Consider the following 26,301-nt stretch of genomic DNA (forward strand, 5'->3'; position numbering starts at 1 on the left):
GTTACGCTTCAGAACCGAATGGTTCTTGATGTGGTTCTAGCTGATCGAGGGGGGGCATGTAGAATTATCGGAAGTAGCTGCTGTGTTTACGTGCCTGATAACTCGCCATCTGTATATGATGCTATTTCCAAACTTCACAAAATCGCTGCTGAAATACACCCGGACAATGGTACATGGACCCTTTCGGGGTGGTTCTGGTCAATGCTTAGTACTTGGGGCTGGAAGCTACTAACGATCTTATGTATCATAGTTGGGATATTATTCTTTGTGTGTTTATGTATACAATGTGGCCCTGCATTATGTTCTATGTGTTTATCAGCTTGTATTCCATCTAGACGAGCTCTTGCCCAAAAAGAATTGATGCTTCATAAGGAAGTAGCTCAAATAATGTCAATTGATATCGAAGATGAATATCCTGACTATGTCCACTATGAGGTAGCTTCAGCTAAACGCTAAAAGGGTCGTCTGTCGTAATTTGACAATGGCCGGGTTAGCGCTTAGCTTTGCTACACGTTATTTCCCTTAACTTGGCCTCATTTGGAAACGCCATTTTGTATTTTACGGCGGCCATTTTAGGGATTGAGCGGCCTCGTGGTCAGCATGCCCTTTAGTCCTTTGTCCGTGCCGCTGACCACTCAAGTTTGCCCAGCAACAGGCTATTTTTAGTAACGGTCAAGCCTGTACATGCGCAGTTCCAACTGACCAGTCACCCCTCAGGAATGTTCCGCTTCAACTGACCAGTGGAGTTGTAACCCCTCCCATGAGTTGGCTGTGTTCCAAAAATGACCATATATGTACCTAAACTCTGTAACCTTGTACCGCCTACCTTTTATTACCTGTAAATTGTATAAAAGAAGGACTCACACCAACGTTCGGTGTGATACTTCTTGCATTGCCGAAGGGTGCTGTAGGAATGTACCACCACCCCATGGGGTCTTAATAAACTTGTCTTTTGTACTTTTCAGTTTCCGTGCCAACAGTTCTTATGGTGTAAGTGGGTATTTCTGCGGAGCATGTAGGCCTTGGGAACCCAATACCACAGGGCCACCAGGAACCACCCAAGGTAGTGGCACAGGAGACCCACGGGAGACACGTGCAGTGTCTAAACACAGCTGTGAATCACCATTAACTACTATGGGGAAAGTCGCAGTTGGAATTTTAAAGATAAAGGACATTTAGAAGAGGACTTGGAGCAAACCCCTTTAGGACTAGGGGGTTCTAGAGTCAACCCCCATGGAAGCACCGGAGATCCCGAGTTACCTCATGCATGGAAGGCGGGTGCATAGGTATCTTATGCTGTCGGGTTTTGTTATCGTTTTCAATGGCGATCTGCTGCAAAGTGCCACTGGCATCCAAGTGGAAAGTGTCCATCCGGTGTGATAAAAGCCTGGATCGAAGATGAGAAGAACCTGAAAGCAGAGGGGACAGAGTCTGGGTCACTTGCCGGTGACCAGGGGCACAATAGTTGATGGCCCCCGATGTTGGGTGATTTCAGGCGAAGAATGTGAAGCTTGACCCTTCAGCCATGAGGACCAGGAGGTGTCAGCGACCACTAGGTTCTAGATTTGAGCTGTCCCACAACGGATGTTGAGTGCTGCAGTGCCAGTTTCCGGATTGGACCTAACAAGCCTTGGGAACAGTAATTTTCACAGGAATCAAAGAAATGCTTTGGTGCAGACCAGCAAGGTCTGAGGGACTCACTCCTTGGTGGGGAGTCAGAGAACGTCTGGAGCAACCAGGAAAGACCAAGTTAAAGTTAAGTTACCTTTGAGGGGACCCACCAGTTGATGGACCAGGGATCGCAAAGGAGTCTCAAGCGGAAATGCAATAAGCGGGCTCACAGAACACTCGTAGAGTATAAGCCCACAATCTTCGGTGCAGATGGTGCTCAGGGCATGGCGACAAGTAACCCAAAGCACAACTTCAGGAAAGCTAGGGACTAGGGAAGTCTATGCACTCGCAAATTTGCATGGTGTCCAGGGGTTCTGGTTCCACATCACTCGTGAGGGCTGCAGACTTCAGCTTTGCTGGGGACTCGGGTCGGCCTTCAAGAAGTCTGGAAATCCTCTTCTTGGGTTGCAAATAATTCAGAGTCTGGTGGGAGCTTCAGAGATGCAGATCGGCAAATGCTTTGTTGGTGCATGCTTGAGCAGGGGAGTCACTCCTTGACCCCAAGGGAGAATTTTCTGTCCTCTAGTCTTTAGTACAGAGTCAAAGTTCCAATATTCAGTTTCAGAGTTGTATCTAGGTGTAATCTAAAGTCATGTTTCCAGGGTTGCCCTACTTATGCTAAGAAAAGGGATTGGACATACTCTGAGGACCCACCTATTGGAGGGTCTGGAAAGAGGGGTGGCTACACCCATTTCCTTTGTCCAGTTTTGCACCAGAGCAGGGGCTGGTAGCCCCTGCAAGCGGTTTGAACTGGGCTATGCACAGGGACACCAAATGTGCCCCTAGTGCTGACTTCAAAGCACTCTCAGAGTGCACCCACCCAGCACCAATACACTAAAGTATGTCTGGGAGGTGGATACACCTCCCTGTGACAGAAAAACGATTTTACAGGCCTCCCCTACCGGAGTTTCGGTCAGCAGCAGGAGGCCAGACTCGTGTCTGTGGCTGCAACATCCATTTTGTGATGCCAGGGCTCTTTTAAACTATTACTGGTTAGACCAGTGTGTAAATGTCTCTCCCTCAGGAAGGGTGAAATTCTATCCCTGCCGCCAGGGCTGGTGGGAGGGTAGGATTCCAAAGTGTTTGACACCAAACACGACATGTTTCCATGCAGCCATTCCAAAGTTAGCATTTACTGTGAGGTTATAATGCACTTAAGAGTATATGCTCTGGCTGCATCACAGAACAGCCTCTGAGAATAGGCTCCGAAAGCTGAAGAGGGGCCCAGAATATACATCGGCACCCTCTCATACAAAACCAAACACTCTGCCTGTGATTAAAGGTAGATATAGGTAACCTATATCTTAGTAAGGGGTGCATGCACCACCTTACCCAGGCTGCAGTAGCAGACCTGTGGTGGCAATTTGGAAGGCTTCCCTGGGGTGCATAATACATGCTTCAGACCCTGGTAGGTCTCTGGGGTAAGGTGTCACTTCCAGGCCCTTAGTACCTAGTGTACCCTATACTAGGGACTCACAATGGTACCTCAGTAACCAAACTGGAGTGTACCTAAAGTACAGGTAATCAATTTATAGAGGAAGCAGCGAGGCTGCCATCCTGGATAGCAGAGCCCCAGCCAGACTAAAGTCGAAAAACAGTGAAACCCCAGCAAAAAGTGGAGGTAACCACCCTGGGTGTGAGGTTTAGGTACCAAGACCACTGGACTAGCCCATGGGCTATCTGAGGGTTCAATGACTCCCAAATCCAACATTTTCCTATTAGAGTCCCTGACATGATCAGGCTGCCTGCAAATCATATGTTTAACAAGCAGACTGTCCACAGTGTCCACTTCATGAGTGCTCCAGGTAGTCTGACTTGGAGTCAGTGAGAACATGTTCCTATACTGATTGAGCACCTGTCTACAATCAGCTTGTTGCTGAACAGTGAAGCTATCTGCCAAGACTACACCATCAACTGACCCATCATCAGCGTTTTGTAAGAGCAGGTCAGGGAGTGGATCACTCTATTCCTCCTGTCCCTCATCAGTAGCCATGCGCAAGCCCATGACTGCACTGTCGACGTAAGATTTCACTCTGTTGACATGAAGCACCCTATGGGGGCTCCTGGGAGTTCCAAGGTCTACCAAATAGGTAACATTTCCCTTCTTTTCAACGATGGCATGGTGGCCACTCCACTTGTCTTGGAGGGCTGCTGGGGCCACAGGCCCAACACCCACACTTTCTGTCCTGACTGGTAAACAGTCAGCACAGCCTTTTGCTCAGACAAGGCTTTCTGTAATTCCTGGCTAGCCTCAAGGTTTTTGTTTGCCTTTTTCATGTATTCAGCCATCCTGGAGCGAAGTACATTGTCCACTATGTCCTGTTTAGGGGGTTTGAGAGGTAACTCCCATCCCTCCTTCGCCAGACACAATGGGCCCTTTTACCGGATGCCCAAACAGAAGTTCAAAAGGGCTGTAACCAACCCCCTTCTGAGGAACCTCTTTGCATGCCAATAAAATGCAGGGCAGTAGGATGTCCCATCTCTGTATAAGGTTTTTTTGAATCTCTTAACTAACCCGTTGCATTGTGGGTGATAGGGTGTGTTGAATTTCTGATTCACTCTGAACTCCTTCCACAGTGCAGTCAAGTAACTGGACATAAAGGTTGCATCTCTGTCAAAAACTAACTCCTTAGGGAAACCCACTCTTGAGAATACTCCCAAGAGGGCCCTTGCCATCACAGGTGCTGTAGTGGTCCTAATGGGAATTGCATGGTCCACACCACCAGGATAAATCTGCACCCAGATGCTGTCTGAGGATCTATGGGACCAACAATGTCAATCCCTACCCTCTCAAATGGAACCCCCACCACAGGCAGTGGTATCGGAGGCCTTTGTGGAACCACCTGCCTTGCCACTGACTTGACAGGTGACACAGGAGCAACAAAACTCCTTTTTGTCTTCAGACTTGTGGGGCCAATGAAAGTGAGGGACAAGCCTGTCCCAAGTCTTGTGTTGTCCCAGATGACCTGCTACAGGAATATCATGGGCTAGGGTCAGTAGGAAGCCCCTGAATTTCAAAGGTATTACCAACCTCCCGGCAGTATCAGGCTTGGGGTCTCTACTCTCTGAGTACAGGAGTCCATCATCCCGATAAATCTTATGTGTGTCACTAGCATACCCTGCAGCCTCAGCAGCAGCCTGCTTTCTGAGGGATTCAAGAGAAGGGCAGCTCAGCTGCTCCTGACTCAGATCCGCCCTGGAAGCGCCCCCTGTCCCAAGAACTGAACCTGATCAGGCTCAAGCTCATACGGGACAGTTCCTTCTTCAGGACTACACTCATCTACCTCAAGAGACTGATCTGTATTCTGACTCAGGGGGCGAAGGCACTGCCTTAACCCTACTGCTCCTTATTTTGGAAGGCACCTGGACCATTATCCCAGAATCCAGGGCCTGTTCAGTGTTAGACATTTTGGCCTGTGACCTAGTCACAGCAAACACATGTGCAGAGATACCTAAAATGTCTGCATGGGTCCTGAGCTCCACCTCAGCCCAAGCTGAAGTTTCTAAATCATTGCCAAGCAAGCATTCTACTGGGAGGTCTTCACTTACCACACCTTTCTTGAGGCCAGTTACCCATCCCCAGGAGAAATTAACAACTGCCAGGGCATGGCTGGTCCTGACATTGCTAGCATTGGTCACTTGGTAAGTTTTACCAAGTATGAGCTGCTCAGGAGCCACAAGGTCTTGTGTCACCATTCGCACCCGATATCGCCATAGCCATCCCAGACGGCTCTGTACCCGACATCGCATAGCCATCCCAGACAGCTAAAAGATCACCCGCAGAGACCGCACCAACGGGAGGGACCTTTGACCCCACCAGGTAGGTCGCTCCGCTTTCACACAGCAATGGCTTTGTCTATCTGCCGCAGCTGCCGCTGCTGAGGAAGTTGGAGGCCCTCCACCACCCGCAGGCTACCACCTGTGCCTCATCCCTGTTGACCAGTGGTAGGTCATAGGTAGGTTTGTTCATCCTCCGCTTTATTGCATTTATTGTATTGCCTGTATTTTCATTGTTGTGTCGGTGACTGCTGTTGTCTGTCTTCCCCTGTTTCCTGTACTTGGTCCGTGACCCTTTTTCTTCCCTCTGTTCCCCTAGCTATCCCTGTGCTCTCTCTTCCCGGTCCTCCTTCTATACCCCTCGCTGATACCGTGTCTCTGCCCGGTTTTACCTTCTGTTCCCCTCAATGCCAAAGTGTCTCTGCCCGGTCTTCCCTTCTGTTCCCCTTGCTGCCCCACTGGCTCTCTGCCCGTTCTGCCTTCTGTTCTTAGCTGCCCGAGTATTTTTGTATTCTGTATTTTGCCTCTGTGCCACAAATTTTTCCGGTTTCTGCCTTCTATGCCACTCATTTCTTTGTGCCCTTCTGCCCTCTGTGCCACCCCTTTTTCGCTCGTTTTTGTGCCCCTTTTGCCTTCTGTTCCACTCGTTTTTTGTGCACTCCTGCCCTCTGTTCCACTTATTTTTTTGTGCCCTTCTGCCCTCTGTGCCACCTGTTTTTCCCACATTTTTGTGCCCCTTTTGCCTTCTGTTCCACTCATTTTTTGTGCCCTTCTGCCTTCTGTGCCACCCGCTTTTCCCTTAGTTTTGTGCCCCTTTTTCCTTCTGTTAAATATTGCAGGGATTTGTTAGCATGAGCTGAAAGCCATTTGTTATTTTTGGCAGCCATCTTGTTTGCCATGTGCTGCCACGTGCTCGCCATGTGCTCTGTCCTCCCTCAGTTTTGACTGCTCTTGTAATCTGTCAATCCGCCTTGAAAAGAACTATATTTAGCACCTTCCACTTTCCCACATGCTCAGAAGGGCCTAGCTAGTAGAATGCACCTGCTCTTCTTGTAGAACTGTAAGGCTATTTTTGCTGCTGTATGGAGAAGTGTGGTACTGAAGATTTTGGACCCGTGTTATAAATATCGTCGTATTGTGACGATTTTGGTATCGGCAGACCGGTAATGATTGGGATACCATGCACAAGCATTTCCGACGCATTCGATTGACGTAATCACCCTGAAATCAGAGTTTCCGTCCTGAACCCTCGGGTTCCATTTTGTGGACGGCAGCCATTTTGTGATTGCCCTCACCTAGGCTCAATGACTAGAGCGAAATCGAGTCAGAAGGACACGTATACCTTTGTTGACTCCTCTGTGACCTGGGCGAGCTGAGTCCACTGCCTGAAGCCAAACCTGTTCGGCCAGTTCCTTTCCCAGTGGCCCAATGAGATTAGCATTGAGGCGCAACATGTCATAAACCTTTCATCACACACAAACCTTGCCTAATCTTACACACACCTGTCCCTGTTTCTTTCTTTATGACTTGCTTTACGATGAGGAGGTTCGGGTTATTATTGAGGGTCCGTCGATATCTGATGGAAATACTGGGCCTTGCCGGATAATTGATTATGGGTTGGACAAACTGAAATATGGGCTTGTCATCATGACTCTGCTTTTTCTTTGTAGTGAAAATATGTGAATGGTCAACTGTAAAATAAGGAATGTTTCCCTAAAGCATAATTTGTATAAAAGAGAAGGCTGGCTTTGTAAGATTGAGCAGTCTCCTGAGAACATACACCGTGTTGTACTTCTAGGATACATGTTGCTGGCTGCAGCCAATAAATACGATCGTTGACTTCACCAAGAAGACTCTGTGTTTCTGTAGTCTGAAAGAGGAAGAACTCAAAGTCTTTGGGTGTTTCCCCTGGCACCGCTGGGTTCCGAAAAACCCAGTACTTCAACTCTCCTCCCACTTTATTGAGCAAGCAGATCTTGCATACCCATATTAGTCATTTTGCATGCTTACATGTGCTAGGACAGCCCCTTGGTCTTATGCTGACTATGTAACCCTAAGTATATATAAGGCCTCTGTTTTCTGTACTCCTCAGACTGCCTCATTCAGTTGCTAAGGTTTCTGTGTGACGTAATCTCCCTCATTTGAGGTTAATAAAGATGTTACTTTTATATTTCAGCTTCTGTGTCAGTTTCTTCTTTGTTGGTTTAAAAGGACCAAGTATCAGTGGGACCCCTGAGAAGTTTTCTATTTTTTACACTTCTATTCCACTCGTTTTTTGGGCTCTTCTGCCCTCTGTTCCACTCACACTCATTTTTTTGCTCTTCTGCCCTCTGTGCCACTCATTTTTCCCTTGTTTCTGTGGCCTTTTTGCCTTCTGTTCCACTCATTTGTGTGCCCTTTTGCCTTCTGTCCCACTTGTTTTTCCCTCGATTTAGTGCTCCTTTTTCCTTCTGTTACCTTCGTTGTCCCTCACCGCCCTCGCCGCTGCATCCCCTGCGGCACCGCCTCCCTGACAGCCCACTGCCCATTCGCTGCCCCTGCCTCCCGCCTACCAGCTGCTCCTCCTTCCCACCTCCCCATATATGCCAGGCGCTGTGCAGCCGTGCCGCTGGTGCGCCTAAGGCAAGCCCGCCGGCGCCCGTCCGCACCTGGACTGCGCCCAGCGCCAGAACTCCTGGCCCCACACCTGCCACGACGACTGCCGCCACTATGACGCCAGCACTCTGCACGCTGTAATCTCCGGACGGAGCTACACCTTCTTCAAGGCCACCCCAAAACGCACACATACAACCCCTTCACCTGCCGGAACTGCAGCTATACCAGCCTCAGAGCCGATGAATCACCGGCCAAGAAAGACCCCAACCACCTCCGATGCATACTACTGAACACCAGCTCCGCAAGCAAGCATGCCGTCGAGCTCTATGACCTGCTCGACACAACATCTCCAGACGTCGCCTTCCTGACAGAGACCTGGTTTAACGACTCCTCCGCACCCGACATCACCATAGCCATCCCAGATGGCTACAAGATCACCTGCAGAGACCGCACCAACGGAGTCGGAGGAGGAATCGCCATCATCCACAAGAACAGCATTAGGTGCTCGACTAGCAGCCACGACGCGCTCAGCACCGCCAAACACATGCATTTCCAGATCCACACAGACCCTAACTCCACCCTCAGAGGCACCCTTGTCTACCGACCCCTCAGACGCCACCCCCAATTCCACGACTCCATCGCCGACTTGATCAGCACGCACGCTCTGACCTCCACCGACTACATCCTCCTCGGAGACCTGAACTTTCACCTTGAGAACAACAATGACAACAACTCCACAACCCTGATCGATAACCTCACCAACCTCAGACTGAAGCAACTCATCACAACGCCCACCCACTTTGCCGGCCACACGCTCAAACCCATCTTCTCCTCAATCCCGCATGTCTCCATCAGCCACACCACCAAACTCCTCTGGACCGACCACCGCTACATCCACTTCGCCTTCCAGTAGCCCACCACACACCATCCCACCCAACAGATCCCCTGCCGCTGCTGAAGCAAAATCACCGAAGACCACCTACATCAACTACTAGCCAGGTGGAGCTACTTGATAGCTAAAGAGGAGATGGGCTTTTGAACTTCCCCCTTAGCTGTCACCTACCCAGCTGGACTCGGGGCAGACTTACTTTGGTCTCACTGTCCTTTATTCCCCTTCTTCACCTTCCCTACTCCCTTTCCCTTCTTCGCATCTATGCTCTTGAAATGTTGTTCTAGCATCTGATGTTATCAGAATATAAGGGACTGTTTAATTTTGTGGAACCTTACGCAATGCGCTCTGATACCTTTGGGTCTAACCAGAGCTATATCGAGCATTTTGTTTGAAGCCCAGTGGAGCTGCTCTGTTCAGCTAATTGAGGAGATCGGCCTTGGATTTTCCCCTGACCTTCACCTGCCCAGCCGGACACTGGACACCGTTTCTCCCCCTTCTCCCTGTCTTGCCCTCCCCCTGCGTATTATTGCCGTTCTGCCTTTCCATGTCTCCTTTCTTTCCATTTTTCTGACCGATGTCCATTGGAGCTTCCAAGAGAGCTATAGAGGAGACTAGCCTTGGATTATTTCCCTGGCCGTCACCTACCCACTCGGTTTTTGGGCTCACTTTCCCTTATCTCTTTTCCTTCTTCCCCCTCGTCTTCTCCCTTCTCACTCTACCTCTCCCCACTCCCTCTCTATTTGGCTCTCAACCTGCTATGGCTCCTTTCTTCCCTCCTTTCCTATCAATTCTCTCAACCGCGTTGTTTGTTTACTGTACCTTACTACGCTATTGTAACAGATGTAATTTGTAATGCAATGTTCCTCTGTTATAGAACTCTGATACCTATGGGTCTAGCCAGCGCTTTATAATCCTTTTTGATGTACCTTCTACTACAACCTTCCCCTGGTTATTCGCTCTGAAACCTCCAGGTCTAGATAGCGCTATATAACCTTCCCAAATTCAAATAAACTAAAAACTGTTTTTCCTGAACTCTGAGTACTGAGCAAGATGGACGATGACCGGCGGAGCTGTTTGACAGCTAATGAGGAGTCTGGCCTTGATTTTCCCCCTTGAAAATCACCTACCCAGCCAGTCATTGGGCATTCTTTCCTCCTCATCTACCCGCTTTCACTCCTTCCTCCCCTCCCTCCAACAAATTTTGGAAACATTGTTTATGTGTACTGTACCTTACTATGCTCTTATCTGATGTAACTTGTAACGCAACAATCCTAAATGTAAAGCGCTCTGATACCCTCTTGGGTCAAGTTCGCGCTATATAAAACTTTATAAATAAAAAAAATACATAAATAAACCTCAAACCCTCCAACACCGATGACGCTGCTTAGAGCCTCAGACGTTGGATCGAGGACTGCGCCAACACCCTCGCTCGCTCAAGAAACTACTCCACAGAGACACTAGCAAGAGGGCCAGCTGGTTCACCCCAGAACTCCTAGCCTCCAATCAAGACTGCCGGAAACTAGAGAAGAAATGGCACAGTGAACAAACTCCGGACAGCCAAGCAGCACACAAGGACGTCATGCGCAACCACCACCACCTCATCAGGGTGGCAAAGAGGACCTTCTTCAACCCCAACTCCAACACCAACGACAACCCACCGTCGCAAACCCTGTGCAACTCCCTTGCCACCTTCTTCCACCGTAAGATAGCAGACATCCACAACGGCTTCAATACCCAGACAGCCCCAACAGACAGCAATTCAACAGACCCTCCGCACACCATCGACCACGACCCCATCCTAGCCTGGGCCAGCATGAGCATCGATGACACCATCAAGACCATGCGCACAATCCACTCCAGCTTTCTGTCAGACCCATTCCTGCAAGCAGCTCCATCGCACCCAACCTGCGCAACGTCATCAATCTTTCCTTCGAGACTGCAACCTTCCCAGACTTCTAGAAACACGCCAAGATCAACGCCCTACTCAAAAAACCTAAGTCAGACCCAAGAGACCCCGGCCAATGTCATCAAGAAAACCAACAACAGACAGCTAACCTGATACCTTGAAGAAAACAGAATCCTGGACCCTTCCCAGCCAGGGTTTCGCAGCAACCACAGCACCGAGACTACTCTCATCACCGCCACTGATGACATCAGGACCCTGCTAGACAACGGCGATACTGCAGCACTCATCCTCCTAGACCTCTCTGCCGCCTTCAACACCGTCTTCCAACGCACTCTACATATACGCCTCCACGCCACAGGGATATGAGACAAGACTGTGGATTCAACAACCTCCTTCCTCTCAGGCAGAACCCAAAGCGTCCGGCTCCCCATTCCATTCCAAAGTCTCCGAGATCATCTGCGGCATACCCCACCCCAGGGGTCCTCCCTCAGCCCGGCACTGTTCAACATTTACATGGCCCGCTCGCACTCGTAGCCCAACAGCATGACCTCAACATAATCTCCTATGCTGACGACACTCAGCTGATCATCTCCCTCACCAAGGACCCCATCACCACCAAAACCAACCTCCACAAAGGAATGAAGGCCGTCGCCGACTGGATGAAGACCAGCTGTCTAAAGCTGAACTCGGACAAGACGAAGTTCCTCATCCTTGGCTCCAGCCCTTCAGCCCGGGATGACTCCTGGTCGCCGACGGCACTGGAGGTAGCCCCGAAACCCACCGACCACACACGCAACCTGGGAATGATCCTCGACTCAACACGCTAAATGACCAAGCAAGTCAAAGCTGTCTCCTCCTCCTGCTTCAACACCCTCCGCAAGATCTACAGATGGATCCAAACAGATACAAGAAAGACAGTCACCCAGGCCCTCGTCAGCAGCAGACTCAACTACGGAAATGCCCTCTACATGGGAGCCCTGTCCAAGCTTATCAAATGACTGCAATGCCTCCAAAATGCTTCGGCCCGACTGGTCCTTGACGTACCAAGCCACGACCACATCACCCCCCACCTGAAAAATCTGCACTGGCTCCCCGTCAACAAGAGGATATCCTTCAAGCTCCTCACCCATGCACAAAAGGCACTCCACAAGGCCGACCCAGCCTACCTCAACAGACGGCTCTCCTTCTACATCCCCAACCACCAGCTACGCTCTGCCAACCTCTCACTCACCACCGTCCTGTGCATCTGAAGAACAACCACCAGTGGGGGATCCTTCTCCCACCTCGCCGCCAAGACATGGAACACCCTCCCACTGAGTCTACAACAGACCCAAGACCTGCTGAACTTCAGGAGGATACTCAAGACCTGGCTGTTCAATCAGTAGCGACCCCCACCCCCTCCAGTGCCTTGAGACCCTCGCGGGTATGTAGTGCGCTTTACAAATGATTGATTGATTGATTGTGACACTTGCCCCTGTGCCCTGTAGGCCATAGCCTCTTTTCAATTTCTTAAAGGCTGTTGTCTGTATTTGTCCAAGATACTGGGGCTCACAAAGGAGGACATATCCATGCCTCCATCACAGATCAGTACAGCCTGAGTTGGAACTCTGACTAGGCCATAGTCCATCTCAGAACCCAGGGTTAACCCTACTACACCTTTATTCTGAGTACCACCACTTTGAGCTGTACTAGGGGGAACAGTTGCCTTAGGGGCAATGGTGGCTGGAGTTGAGTCTTTAGGTCTAGTGAACTCACTAATCCAGTGGGTTTTCTGTTTACAGATTTATCACCATGGTTTCTTTTGGGAATCCCCACCATTAGAAGATTTTTGGGGGCCTTGTGAAGACTTCTGGTCTTTACTCTTCCCCCCACCCCTATTCGGATCTTGCTTCTTCTGGTCACCACCTTGGTTCTGTACCTTCTGCTTCACCCTGGGTCTGACCCATTTGCCTGCCTTCTTTCCCAATTCTTGGGGAGAGGTCAGATCAGAGTCTACCAGGTGCTTATGCAACAGCTGATTCTGACAATTATTAAGGATCCGCTCCCTCATAGTCAAGTTGTACAGTCCTGTATAATCACAAACCTTACTGCCCATTAACCAGCCCTACAGAGCCTTGATATCACAATCATCAAAGTCAACCTGGTCCTGAGTCTGAGCTTTTTGAGTATCTCTGAACTTTATCCTGCATTATTCAGTGGTTAGGCCAAACCCTTCAATCAGAGCACTCTTTAGGACTGTATAATCATCAGCATCCTCTAACAGTGAGGAGCTTGTCTCTACCCTTGTCTGCAAAGGAGGGCCACATGACAGCTGCCCACTGTTTCTGGGGGACCTTCTGAACTTTGCAGGCCCTTTCCAGTACATTTATCTATTTGTGAATGTCAACCCAACTCTGATAGGGATGGACAATCTTGTTTAAATTCCTATGGTCTTGAGATCTTTCTCTACCACTAGGGAAGTTACCGCCACCATGGGACTCTAGTCCCACCTTTTTTCGAGCTCTTTCAAGCTCTAGGGACTCCCTTTCTTAGGCTACCAGCTGTCTTTTAATCTTCAGCTGATTTTCCTGAATTCTCATCTGCCTTTTTCTCTACTCCTCAGAGGTGTCCCTCCTATGAGAAGAGATAGAGTTCCCTACAGATTCACCAGAATGGTCAGACTCCACAGAAAGGAGATCTGGGCCTTCTAGGTGTACCCCCAATTCTTCCTAGGGGGACAAAGATAGGGCCACCTTGGCCTTCTTCTTCATCTCCAGTAGGAGCTGGATTGTCCAGGTCAAGGAGATTGTCTCCATCCTGGTCAGCATCAGAGTCTTGATCCTGGTGGTTTGTACCTCCAGCCTCTTCCTCTGTTGCTGCCCCGTCCCCAATGCCTCACCCCTCAGTCTCTGAAGCCTTTTGAAGATCATCTAACAGTAGTACCTCTCTGAGGCGTTAGGTATTGGCACTTTTGACTGTCTTCAATTTCCTCATAGTACGCTGAGCCCTTAATTCTAAAAAAGGGAACGTGTCATACTTGGATGCCTGTAACATACTGACATCTGGCAGGGAACCACTGGTTCCTGGCCTTGAAGACATTACTAGTGAGGCGTGGTGTATGCACCTACCTACTCTAGTTGTTACCTACTAAACTCGAATTGTAGAAAGGGAGTGCTAAGCACCTAACACACAACTCAAAGTTCAGAAGAACTTACTGTATTTATGCTTGTATTATATATACAGCTGGTTCCTTCACTAGTTTTCAGTTAGTGAATCACTTGAGATTATCTGGTAAATCCATGGCAAGCTGGAATCCCACAAGCTGCACACCAATGTGAGAAATAGGCCTGGCATATGCTGTCCACAATTCTAGTGGGCACTTTGCACAACAAGTCCAAACGACCCTCATTGCTGGTAGCTTAAATACAACCTTCATAGAAAGCTATACAAGTGGTAGCTGTGGAGAGCAGCCTGCAGGCTAAGTCTTGGAGGAATGTAAAGCAGCTTGTTTTACCAGTCTATAATCTTGTGAATGACCAAATGAATGAGAACCACACCAGGTATATATATAAAATATATGTATTTATTCTAAACACTAGTCTCTTTATGAGGCTAGAGGCAAAAGTACATTCAGTAAACTTAATAATATACAGTAAATTAGCACAATACACATTGAGCCCTAGGGGCAGACCAACCCATATATTAAGGAAGTGGTATAAGAACCACACTTGCGTAGAGACAAGGCCTAGAGCCTGTAGAACCACTGGGGCCGCCAGGAACCACCCAAGGTAGTGACACAGGGGACCCACGGGGATGCGTGCAGTGTCTAAACTCAGCAGCAAATCACCATTAGCTTCGACGGGGAAAGTCGCAGTTGGAATTTTAAAGATAAAGGACACTTAAAAGAGGACTTGGATCAAACCCCTTTAGAACTAGGGGGCTCTAAATTCAACACCCATGGGAGCACCAAAGTACTCGAGTTATCTCACCCAGGGAAGTCGGGTGCAATGGTGTCTTTTGGTGTCGGGTTTCGTCATTGTTTTCAATGGCGATCTTCTGCAAAGTGCTGCTAGCGTCCAAGTGGAAAGTGTCTGGTGTGATACAAGCCTGGATCAAAGATGAGAAGAACCTAAAAGCAGAAGGGATAGAGTGTGGGTCACTTGCCATTGACCTTTTGCTGCTTTTGCACACAACACTGCAAATAAATGTTGTTGTAAGTTAGGCTGAGTGAATTCCTTCACCTGAAAAAGGCTTCTTTTCGGCATCCTTAGACTCACATCGCGACCCTAGTTTGCACAGTGAGTGCTAAAGCCTCCAAGGTAATCATAACAAAGTGGCTGTTGTGCGGGCTGATCGGCTCACATTTTAGCCTTAACATACATGCAGCTGCAGCCAACGTGATTATGGCACCTTGAGGTTCCGTGACGATTTGAACCCGTGTACTGAAGTACTGAAGAACGGGGAATACTAGATTCCACGGCTCTTAGATGGATTTCGAAGAGTAGGAGATATAGTACTAGAGATGTATTAGATACATTTATGCAATGGAAAGAACCAACACAACGATATGTGTTCGACGAAATGTGCTCCCTTTTACGTGAGGAATTAGAAGAAGATGACTCTGAATCAAATTTAGAAGAATTAATTAATGTTCAGAAAGAGTTTGCTGCTGGTATGATAGTTGGTCAAGATATAAAAGAAGCAATGGAACTAATTTTAAGTTATAGGAATGATCCATCACTTCGTTCACCAAGAGAGTTAGAGAAGAGTAGTACTAAGCAGAATCGCCAATATCCAATGAGGGAGGTTCCTCCAATTTGGCGCGAAGCTGTGCAAGCTAATGCAAACCTTGGTATTGTTGCCGCCCCGGCGCAATTCCAGAGAGTGTGGATACACATTCCGTGGAAGCGAGCCGAAGTGTTAGCAGTGAAACAGGCCTTGCCAGATCCGCGTAAGAATCCAGCCGGATATTATAAGGAGTTAGCACAGACAGTTGAAGCTTGTGTGATGAATTTAGCGGACATTGACATGTTATTTGGGAATGTGGTTCCGCAACCAATTTGGGCTAAAATTCGTAAAGAAAATTATCCAGTTGCTCTAGGTGGTGATTGGGCAGCTATAATTGCAGCGGATGGTCAGCAAATAGGTGGTTCCAAACCCGAACCTCTAATTGCTAACCTACCAGGTAGAATAATTGACTTAATGAAGACTCTGATGCCAGCATTGCGCGTTAACTGGGACAAGTTGTCCGCATGCAGGCAAAAGAAAGACGAAAGTGTCTCCGACTTTTTCACAAGGTTCGAAGAGACTTTTGTAGATCACAGTGGTCAGGATATGAGCACAGAAGGAGGACAGAGACTATTCGTTGATAAATTTGTACACAATTTGTTGCCAGAACTTAGTAATAAATTAAAAGATTCCGAGAGTGCGAGGGCTGTCTCCACGACTGCGCAAATTCTTGCGACTGCCCAGTACTACGAGAATAGGGATAAAGAGGAGAAGGAAAAGTCAGAGAAAAAGACGAAAGATTTAAAAACTAAAGTTCTTTTGCAGCAAGCATATCCGCCTCGCACAAATCAGACTAATACACAGCAAGGGTCATATCAAAGGACAGATTATGGTTCTCAAAGACCTCAATACCAGTGGAATCAATGTGCGTATTGTAAGAAAGAAGGTCATTATAAGAATGAGTGTCCAGTCTTAGCACAGAACAACGCTGCAGCAGCTCAGAGAGGTCGTGGTGAATTTGTGCAAAATTCTAGGGGTCGAGGACGAGGTGCTATGCCTCCACAGACAAATGATCGCCCTTCTAATCATTTTGATCAGCGAAATGGACAGTCTGCTCAACAGAATAGATCTCAGCAATATCATGTTGAAGACTATTGTGAAAATGATGAGGGATTTCAGCAAAGTGAGTACTAGGACAGCCATGGACAAAGAGAGGGAGTAGTATCAGTTCCAGTGGATCAGAGTGGGCCTTATGTCGCAGTAGCAACGTCAGGTGTAGTCGAACCGTTTCTGTTGGATACTGGTGCAGCAAAAAGTTCTATCATACATGAGAAACTCCCTGGTGCACCTTTGTCTGGCTTAACAAATGTTTCTGTAGGTTTTTCAGGCGCCCCTGTTTACAACCCTGTATCTGGTCCTTTGTCTATTTCTGTTGGACCTCGTCAACTGAAAGCACCTTTGATTTTGACGACAGGTTGTAATGAAAATCTGCTTGGTTTAGACTTGTTAAAACGCCTATATGCGACATTGTACTGTTCTCCGGAAGGAGTACAGCTTACGTTGGGTAGAAGAAGAATCACCACTCCAATGTACTTGTCGATGGATGCGCTCCCACCAGAGCTGCGTTCTCTCCCTGATACTCTTTGGGCGACTGGTCCTAACGATGAAGGTCTTTTAGAAATTCCACCATATGTAGTCACTTTGAAAGCAAATGTAAAATTTCCACGAATCCCACAATACAAAATCTCTAGTGAAGGTGAACGTGCAATTTTATTGATGGTGCAAGATTTGATTAAGAAAGGCGTGGTTGAAGAAACTAGAGGAAATGTCTGTAACAGTCCTGTATTGCCAATACTGAAGCGTACTGATCCTTCAAAGCCTCCAGTATATAGGTTTGTTATCGATCTCAGAGAGGTTAATAAAATTGTGATTCCACAGTTTTCTGTGGTTCCAGACATCACTGCATTGTTAACGTTGATTCCTGCAACAGCCACATGGTTTTCAGTCATCGACTTGAAGAATGCCTATTTCAGCATTCCGATAGCCGAGGAAAGCAGAGATATTTTCGGCTTCTCTCTGGGAGGTCGAAGCTTCAGATTTAAACGTGCTCCACAAGGCTATTGTGAGAGCCCATCCATTTACAGTCAGGCATTAAAAAGTCAGTTAGATTCCTTTGTACTTCCTCCTGGTTCTGCTTTAGTGCAGTATGTAGATGATCTTCTAGTGGCTGCCGATGACAAGGAAACTTGCAAAGCAGCTACAATTTCTTTATTGCATCATTTGTCCAATTTGAATCACAAAGTGTCACCTTCGAAAATGCAATATTGTTGCCAAGAAGTAACCTACCTAGGTCATCTCTTGTCAAAGGAGGGAAGGAAGTTGACCCCAGAGAGAATTAAAGCAATTACACAGATGAACGTTCCTCGCACACAGAGAGAAGTACGTGCCTTTTTAGGTATTACCTCTTACTGTAGGCAGTGGATCCCAAATTTTTCTCTTTTAGCAAAACCGTTGGTAGCTTTGACTGGGAAAAATGTTCCAAGTCCGGTGCCATGGTCCGCTGAATGTCAGGAGAGTTTTTCTGAGTTACGAAATGCACTATGTTCAGCTCCTGTATTGGGTACACCCGATTACAGCAAGCCATTCACGCTCTATGTTCACGAGAGAGAAGGTTGCGCGTTGAGTGTTCTGACACAGAGATTTGGTGATAAACAACGCCCTTGTGCGTATTTTTCATCAACACTAGACCCGGTAGATAGAGCGTTGCCTAGTTGTTTGAGAGCTACAGCAGCAGCTGCGGCTTCCATTCGACAATCTGCTGGCTTGGTGATGAATAACATGCTAGTGGTCATGGTTCCTCATGCTGTGGACACACTCATGAATCGAACTAAGACGCAACACCTTACCAGTGCTAGATTATCTGGCTACGAGCTGACACTGCTAGCAAGTCATATACAGATCAAAAGATGCAATGTATTGAATCCAGCAACATTGTTGCCGACTAATCAGGAGTCGAGTGATTCTGAACCCCATGATTGTTGTTTCAGAACAGAGGAGGAGACAAAAGGACGAATTGATTTAAAAGACACTCCGTTGTCAAATCCAGATGGCACGTTGTATGTTGATGGGTCTTGCTTTAAATTGGAGAATGGTGATGTGACTGCTGCCTATGCAGTAACGACTTTGAGTACGATTGTGGAGACTGCAAGAGTGAGTCAGAATTCTGCCCAAGTTTCAGAATTAATCGCTCTAACGAGAGCGTGTGTTTTAGCAAAGGGAAAGAGAGTGAATGTGTTCACAGATAGTCAGTACGCGTTCGGCGTGGCCCATAGTTTTGGCCGTTTGTAGAAAGAGAGAGGTTTCATTACGTCCCATGGGACTAAGATTCAACATGGTCAACTAGTTAACGACTTGTTGGAATCTCTAACCTTGCCGACTGAAGTTGCGATTGTGAAATGCAGCGCTCATAAAGCAATCACGGATGATGTTGGTCGTGGGAATGCTTTTGCTGATGAGACCGCTAAACAGACAGCTAGGAATATGATGAGTAGGATGTATGTTGCAACGTCTGCAAGATGGATTTCGGAGTCTGGAATGTGTGAGGACACAGTGGAAAGCGTGAAAGAAATTCAGAAGGAGGCGACTGAGGAGGAAAAGCTTGCATGGAAAGAGAGTACGAGTAAATTGGACTCGAGTGGGTGTTGGATTGATTTGTCGGAACAACAGCGTTGGATGTTACCTTATGCGTATGTGCTTTCAGTGGTGACAATGGCGCATGGAGCAGCGCACATTAGTTCTAAAGGGATCTGTAAGATGTTGGCTCCAGTTTGGAAGAATGATGGGATTAGTAAGTGTGCAGAGAGAGTGGTGAAAAATTGCATGGTATGCCTGATGCATAATCCTGGCAAGGGAATCCCTACACCTGCTGGTCACTTCGCTCCCCCTTCTTGCCCCTTTGAAGTGATTCAGTTAGACTTCATTCACATGGATCGTTGCAACAACTTAAAATACGTCCTAGTGGTAGTTTGTGCTTTCTCCAGATGGATCGAAGCATATCCACTGAAGGACAACACTGCCTTGTCAACTGCCAAAATTTCGCTCAAAGAATACTTCCCTAGGTATGGAATGCCACGGATTGTATGGTCAGATAACGGAAGTGAGTTCGTAGGGAAAGTTATGCAGAGTGTGTGTGCCGGTTTAGGGATCAAGCAGAAATTTCACAGTGCAAATCATCCCCAGTCTGCTGGTTTAGTTGAGGGTTACAATGGCACCCTCAAGCTAAAACTTGCTAAAATACAGGCATCCACGGGTTTGTCCTGGCCAGATGCACTACCCTTGGCTTTGTTATCCACGAGAGCAACAGTACATTCTAGAGTAGGGCTTAGTCCTTATGAAATAGTCTTTGGTCGTCCGGCTAATGTTTGGGGAGTGCCAAGGCCAAAAGAATTCTGTTCTCTGGAATATCCAATGTTGATTGATTACCTTTACGACTTGACTGCTAAATTGAGTCTTATTCACCAACAGGTTTTCGATGCATTACCAAAGCCACCGGAGAGTCCAGGTCATCAGCTGAAACCTGGAGATCACGTTGTCGTGCGCAACTTTGCAAGGACGAAAAATCTTCAACCCAGATTTGTTGGCCCCTACCAAGTGCTGCTGGCGACGAGAACTGCTATTCGTGTGCCCCTGCCACTTCCTTATGATAACTGGGTGAAGAAGGGAATTGGTGCCTCTGAGTTTGAACGAACACCCAAATTCATCCCTTTCAGCGATGCCAAACCAATAACTGACACTTCGAACTCTGACTCTCCTCCTGAAATTTCTCCTTTGAATTCTGAACATTTGTCCTCTGCATCAGAAGAAACTTTGCCATTTGCGAACTTAAACATTGCAACGTCTGCTGAAAATACACTGTTTCCAGATCAAACAGCTCCTGCAAAACTGAGATATAATTTACGGTCTCGCAAAATGGACAAATAAAGCAGGAAACTGCCTATTTTACACATTTGAAATTTTGACACTTTGCCTCCAGCCAGGAAGTTTGCTATTGTTTTATTGTTTTAAAATTGCCTTGCCGTCTGGGTAGCCATAGGGTCGTGGCTGTGTGCCTAGTTGAATCTGCGGGGGTCAGACACAAGGTCGATCTTTCTGTTAGTTCTGGGAACTCCCAGGGCTGATAGAGGCATTTTCATCTACGTACACATCATCAGTGGTCGCGAGCGGATTGTAGAAGATGGAGCTTCCTGAGCTGCAACGAGAGAATGTAATTTATGTTCGCAGAAATAGACTTTATAGAATTCTTCATAGCAAATGTTTCCTGATGCAATGTGCTATTACATTTTTAATTGTTTTGATAACGTTGGTGGGTGGAATCGTTTTTGGTGTGAATTTAATTTTTATGCCGGTAACTACAGTACCCCCCCTTGATCCTGCTACTTCTACTCTTTCTTCTATGCATTCTTTTCACTCATTTCCTGAACACGAACAAGCTCGACGCTCAGAGTTTATCAATAACACATTTGTACAACTCTTGCACCAACACCAACTGGTAGTCAACACTACAGACTGCTGGGTGTGTGGCTTGATACCCCACACTATGGATAAAGGCATTCCCTATCTGGTTTTGCCTTTTAGCTATAATGGATCATTTCAGGCCTTTCAGACCATTTTTGCCTATGCCCTTGAGACCTATCCTCCGCGTCCACCACGTTCCACTAAATACAACTCTGCCAACAAAGCTTTAGTACAGGGAATTATTGACATGATAAAAGACGTCAATAATACTCCATCTTACCCTAGAGATGAATTACGGGTATATTTGAGTTGGAATTCTACAGAGTATCGCCTTAGTTTGGGAGAAAGCAAGCGTAAAAGCTCCACTCCAGTCTGGGTCGTGCCTCACCGAGGTCAGGTCTGTTTGCAAGGAAATGGGAGAAATCCGAGAGCTCAGCTAGGGAGGAGTGAGTGCGTTGAGACTTACGTGTTTCCGTCTAACTCTTCCCCTGCCTTTCTGACTGCTAGGGGTACCTACTTCATTTGTCAAGACAAAGCGTATACATGGTTGCCTGCTGACTTTTCAGGTTCATGTTATATTGCTCGACTATTGCCTCCAACGTACACTGCTTCTTCAGACTATCACAAGACCAGAGTAGCAAGAGGTGTCTTCAGTAAGGAAGATACCGCTGGTCAAGAAGCTGGAGACTTCTTCAAAGGTTTCCTTCCGTTCTGGGGGCCTATGGCCAATAGTAGAAATATACGTCAGCTAACACGGGTAGTTGAATCTACTATTACGAAACTGCTGGTGCCCTTAGCAACTTGACAGCTGAGCTTCAGGCGGATCGACTCATGACGTTGCAGAACCGTATGGTTCTAGACGTAATACTTGCAGATCGAGGTGGGGTATGCAGAATGATCCAATCGAGCTGCTGTGTCTTTATTCCCAATAACGCTCCAACAGTCTATGAGGCGATCTCTAAGCTACACAAGATTTCCGACTCTATACACGTAGACAAGGGAAACTGGTCCTTCATGGAGTGGTTTTGGACTCTGATATCAGTGTGGGGATGGAAGGTTCTGATGGTCATTGGTGTCATCTTAGTATTCCTATTCTCATGCTGCCTGATTATCCAGTGTGGTCCAGCTTTGTGTAGTCTCTGTGCTGCAACCTGTTTCAGAAAACCACCTGCGTTTGGAGAAAAGGCACGAGAGAGGATGATGATACAACAACATGTCATTGACCTGATGAGCATAGAATTAGACTCTGACATAGACTGAGTAATTGCCTATGTAAGGGCAAAAGGAGGGTCTGAGGTTCCGTGACGATTTGAACCCGTGTTTTCAGCATTGTCGCAAATACATAATTTTGGTATCAGCGAACCGCAAATGGTCCATTTAGCATTTCCTGGTGTTTTCGCTATGCTACGAGTAAGAGTACTCCTGTTACAAACACATTTCTAATCTACCCATGGCATCCATCTTAGATTATGGCAGCCATTTTGTGTTTCTTGCCCTCACATAGACAATGGACACGCAATGACCTATGATTACTTCATTTCAATTAAGGACGCGTAGGCTTTAGCCGGAGATTCACCTCTCTAGTGACACGTGCACCTTAGAACAGAACACGCCATGGCTGCATGACTCGACAGAAGCTGCCTCCTCTGCCCGAGGCTAGTCCTGCTATACTGGTTCTCGTGTTCGTTGGCCTGATCATGATTAGGCGGCCGAAGCTGGTAGCCTTGCCCATTTACGACCCACAAACATCTCTTATCCTGCTTTTCTATCTTCTGCACCTGGCTCTGCTCCTTTCCTCCTGGGCCTTTATTAGGGGGAGGTAACAAAATTTACGATGAGGCGGTCCGGGTCTTGAATGAAAAGTTGACATGAGATTATGATGGAAAAGTGGGAACCCCTCGTTCGTAATGTTTTGACATCAGATATTGTCGACGATTCCTGTGCAACACCAAATATTTATTGTTTAGGACACAAAGGTTTGGGAATGTATTACATGTAAAGAATTTGCCTCAAGCTCAAATTTTAGTATAAAAGGAGCAACCCTTTTTGTACAAATCGAACAGGCTCCTAGACACTGCCCATGTGTAGTTTCTGTGACTTCTGTGTCCCTGCAGTAATAAACCTTTGGTCTTTGACGCCACCATCGAGAAGCCTGTGTTTCTGTTTATTTGTGCACCAAGACAGGTAGAACTCCGGGGTCTTCGGGTGTTATCCCTGACACCTCTGGACGGAACCAAAAAGTCCAGAACTCCAACCTTTAATATTGCACTGTAAGCATGATTTCAGGCACTTGGAAGAATTCTGCTTCCAGAGAGAAGGAGCTTTAGCAGATCCTGATGTGATTCATTCCTGCTGATCTTAGAGGTATGGGGTCCCCACACAAGCCTAAGAGACCTTCTATATTTTATAAAACATAGTTCCTAGCAAGGGAGGGTGATTTACTAGGCACTATAATACCTGTTTTCGCCATCATTGTAATATTTCCCCTTTCGTGTTTTATGGAGTAGTAACAATGCTGATCATATTATTCCTAATCATATGTCTGCTTATGTTAGCAAAAATACTGCATCTTAGAGCATGTCATTAATATAAATATTTTAACCTTTCCCATGTCTCTTTTTTACTCTTGTTATGGACTGTATTAGGGTATAACGAAAGAGTGTTCTTGCTTCCCACCATTCCTGAGTATAACCTAAGTTGCATGTTCTGCTTTGTCTAATCATTGGTTCCTTTGCTATAGGACGAAGAGCTAATGTGACACTGATGCTAGCTGGTTAGGTTTTCTAGACACTGAGGTGAGGTTTTTGGTCCACCACAATTCACTGAGGTCCTGGGTCTCTGTACACAGTTCTGTGTAGGATCAGAATCCTTGCAACATCGAGCAACCATCTTAGTGTTCTTATTTTGAGACTCTCGAGTAGTGCTTATATCAGTCCAAAACCCCCTCACTATTGTTTCCGGTTGACAGTGGTGACAGATAAACCTACTTATAGTTACAAAGGTCTTTTACAGCTTGATAATTTAAAAACAGTTTACTTGAATTACTTTCCAGTTGTGCTAAATTACTTTGCATTATTTGTGACCTTTTCCTTGTCCTCCTGGCTGAGGTAGATATCCCCTAGCATAGCTAGATGGCAGTCAGCAATATTTTGCAGACTTACAATGTCCTGTTAGAGGGCATGGCAGTTGTTTTTGTGTTGTGTGCGGACGCAGCATACCCGTTTGAGATTTTCTACTCTTGGGTTACCTTTCTTGCATTGAATGCAGATATCAATTTGTTTCATGCATACACTCCCACTGTCGTGCCTATAGAATACACTCCATATGGGACTGTGGACATTCCGATTACAACTTGGCTGCACCACATTTGGTTTAATGGCTCCCTTCCCCACTACTTAACGGTCGTGAGATTCGGTCCTTTGTCCATTCCAGGCGCTTCTTGGCCTGTTTTGGCTGGACATACCCCGCACACCCGTGCTGCAACGGTTCCCGTTGGTGAATTGAGGCTGCTATATACCTCTGCTGTAGGAGTTATACGGGCCTTGTTTCAGTACATATCCCGCAACATACAGGGTGGGGCCCCTGGTGTGGCGGCGCATCCTGTTGGACCGGGCGGGATAACGATTAGTCCCGTCATAGGTAATGCAATTATGGGCAAGCTTCCCCAGGATAAGGATGATATGCCTTATTGACCTGCCGAGAAATTTGACCAACTGGAGGCAGTGTTTCCTAATATGATTCCTGTGGAGGAACACAGGATTCTTATTATTAGTTTGCCTAAAAACTTAGTGCTGGAAGTGACTGATTGTACTACATGGGGTATGATTTTTGCGGCAGTCTATGCTAAGTGCTTCGGCACTCCGTCAATGGCTGTCCTATCCTCCGTCGTTAAGCTTGTTCATGATGAGCATGGACCGGAGGCGGCAGTTGAATTGGGAATGCGACTCGTTGGAGTCTTTGACGTAGTTTCCGATCTTGTCCTTGCTAATGTTAAGAGAGTTGCGGTAAGCTTCCAGGTGTCTAACACTTTGCAAGATGTCCCCGATGCCGAGAAACCCCATCAGTTACTGAAAATTATTACGGCGGCTTATAACACCATTGGCTGTAATAGTTTGGGTGTTATGCCTTTTGCTAAAACAACACAAAAGCAAACCCAGGCGGCGAAGCTTGACAAAGATGATCACCCCTTTATTTCAAAGCAGAGTTGGAATAAAAAAAAAACAGGGGAAAAAGCAACAGAAACAGGGTTCCTATCCCGCCTTACCAATTCCTGTGTCTACTGAGCGTACATATGAGTTGCATGACCGCGCTACTATTAAGTCACTTGATCGTTTTCAGGTTCCTGAACAATGTTCTCCTCGCTCTATGCAGGACACATCGGTCTCACCCACCAGTGAAGGAGACGGCAGCAGAGGACGGGGTGCAAAATAAGAGCAACCCCGCGTTCTAAGGCGCACAAGGATGCCTTGCGTTCATTGAGGGTCCAAGTCAAATTTTCGTCTCCATTCCAGCCTGAGGGCAACAGTGTTGTGGAGCGAATGATCCGTGACTTAAAGCAATCCTTGACAGCTAGGGATTCAGGTACAGGCCGGAACTGGCTAGCCCACCTCAATAGCATTCAGAGTGCACTAAATAATCTCTCTAGAAGGTCTCTGGGTGGGCGGACCCCTTACAAAATGCTCTTTGGTATCAAAATGCTTGCTCCGGACCTTGAGGGTCTAGACTAGGCAGCGTCTGCCGCTCCCTTTGACGTAGATGAACATTGTGCTGTTTTCCAGAATCTACAAAAGACATGAGACAGTCTTGCAAAGGAACATTTGCCCTCCACATCTGATAGTGCATTGCAGATTCCGGTAGTTGACTAGCTACCCCAAGTTGGAGAACCTGTTCGAGAGAAGATCGAGAACAAGAAGGAATTCGGTCCCTCATATCGTGTTCCAGTTCCTGTGCTTGGCGTGCAGGGTACCAGGACAATCATTTTGCCTCCACTTCCTGGTCGTAAGGAAAACAGGTACATCTCCATTGACAATGTCAAACTACATACACAGAGTGGCAGAATCTTCATAGTATGACGCCTGCGGTCTGTTGTCCAGCTATGCTGCGAAACTCTGTTTTATCTCCGTCACCTACCACCAGGCCTGACATTGTCATTGAGATGCCTACAGTTCCAAATCCTTTATTGGATCCACCGGCTAGTGATCCCTTGATGAAACTGAGTGCACTTAACCCACAGACTTAT

This window comes from Lissotriton vulgaris, chromosome 8 (assembly GCF_964263255.1).
Source record: "Lissotriton vulgaris chromosome 8, aLisVul1.2, whole genome shotgun sequence".
Taxonomy (NCBI): Eukaryota; Metazoa; Chordata; class Amphibia; order Caudata; family Salamandridae; genus Lissotriton; species Lissotriton vulgaris.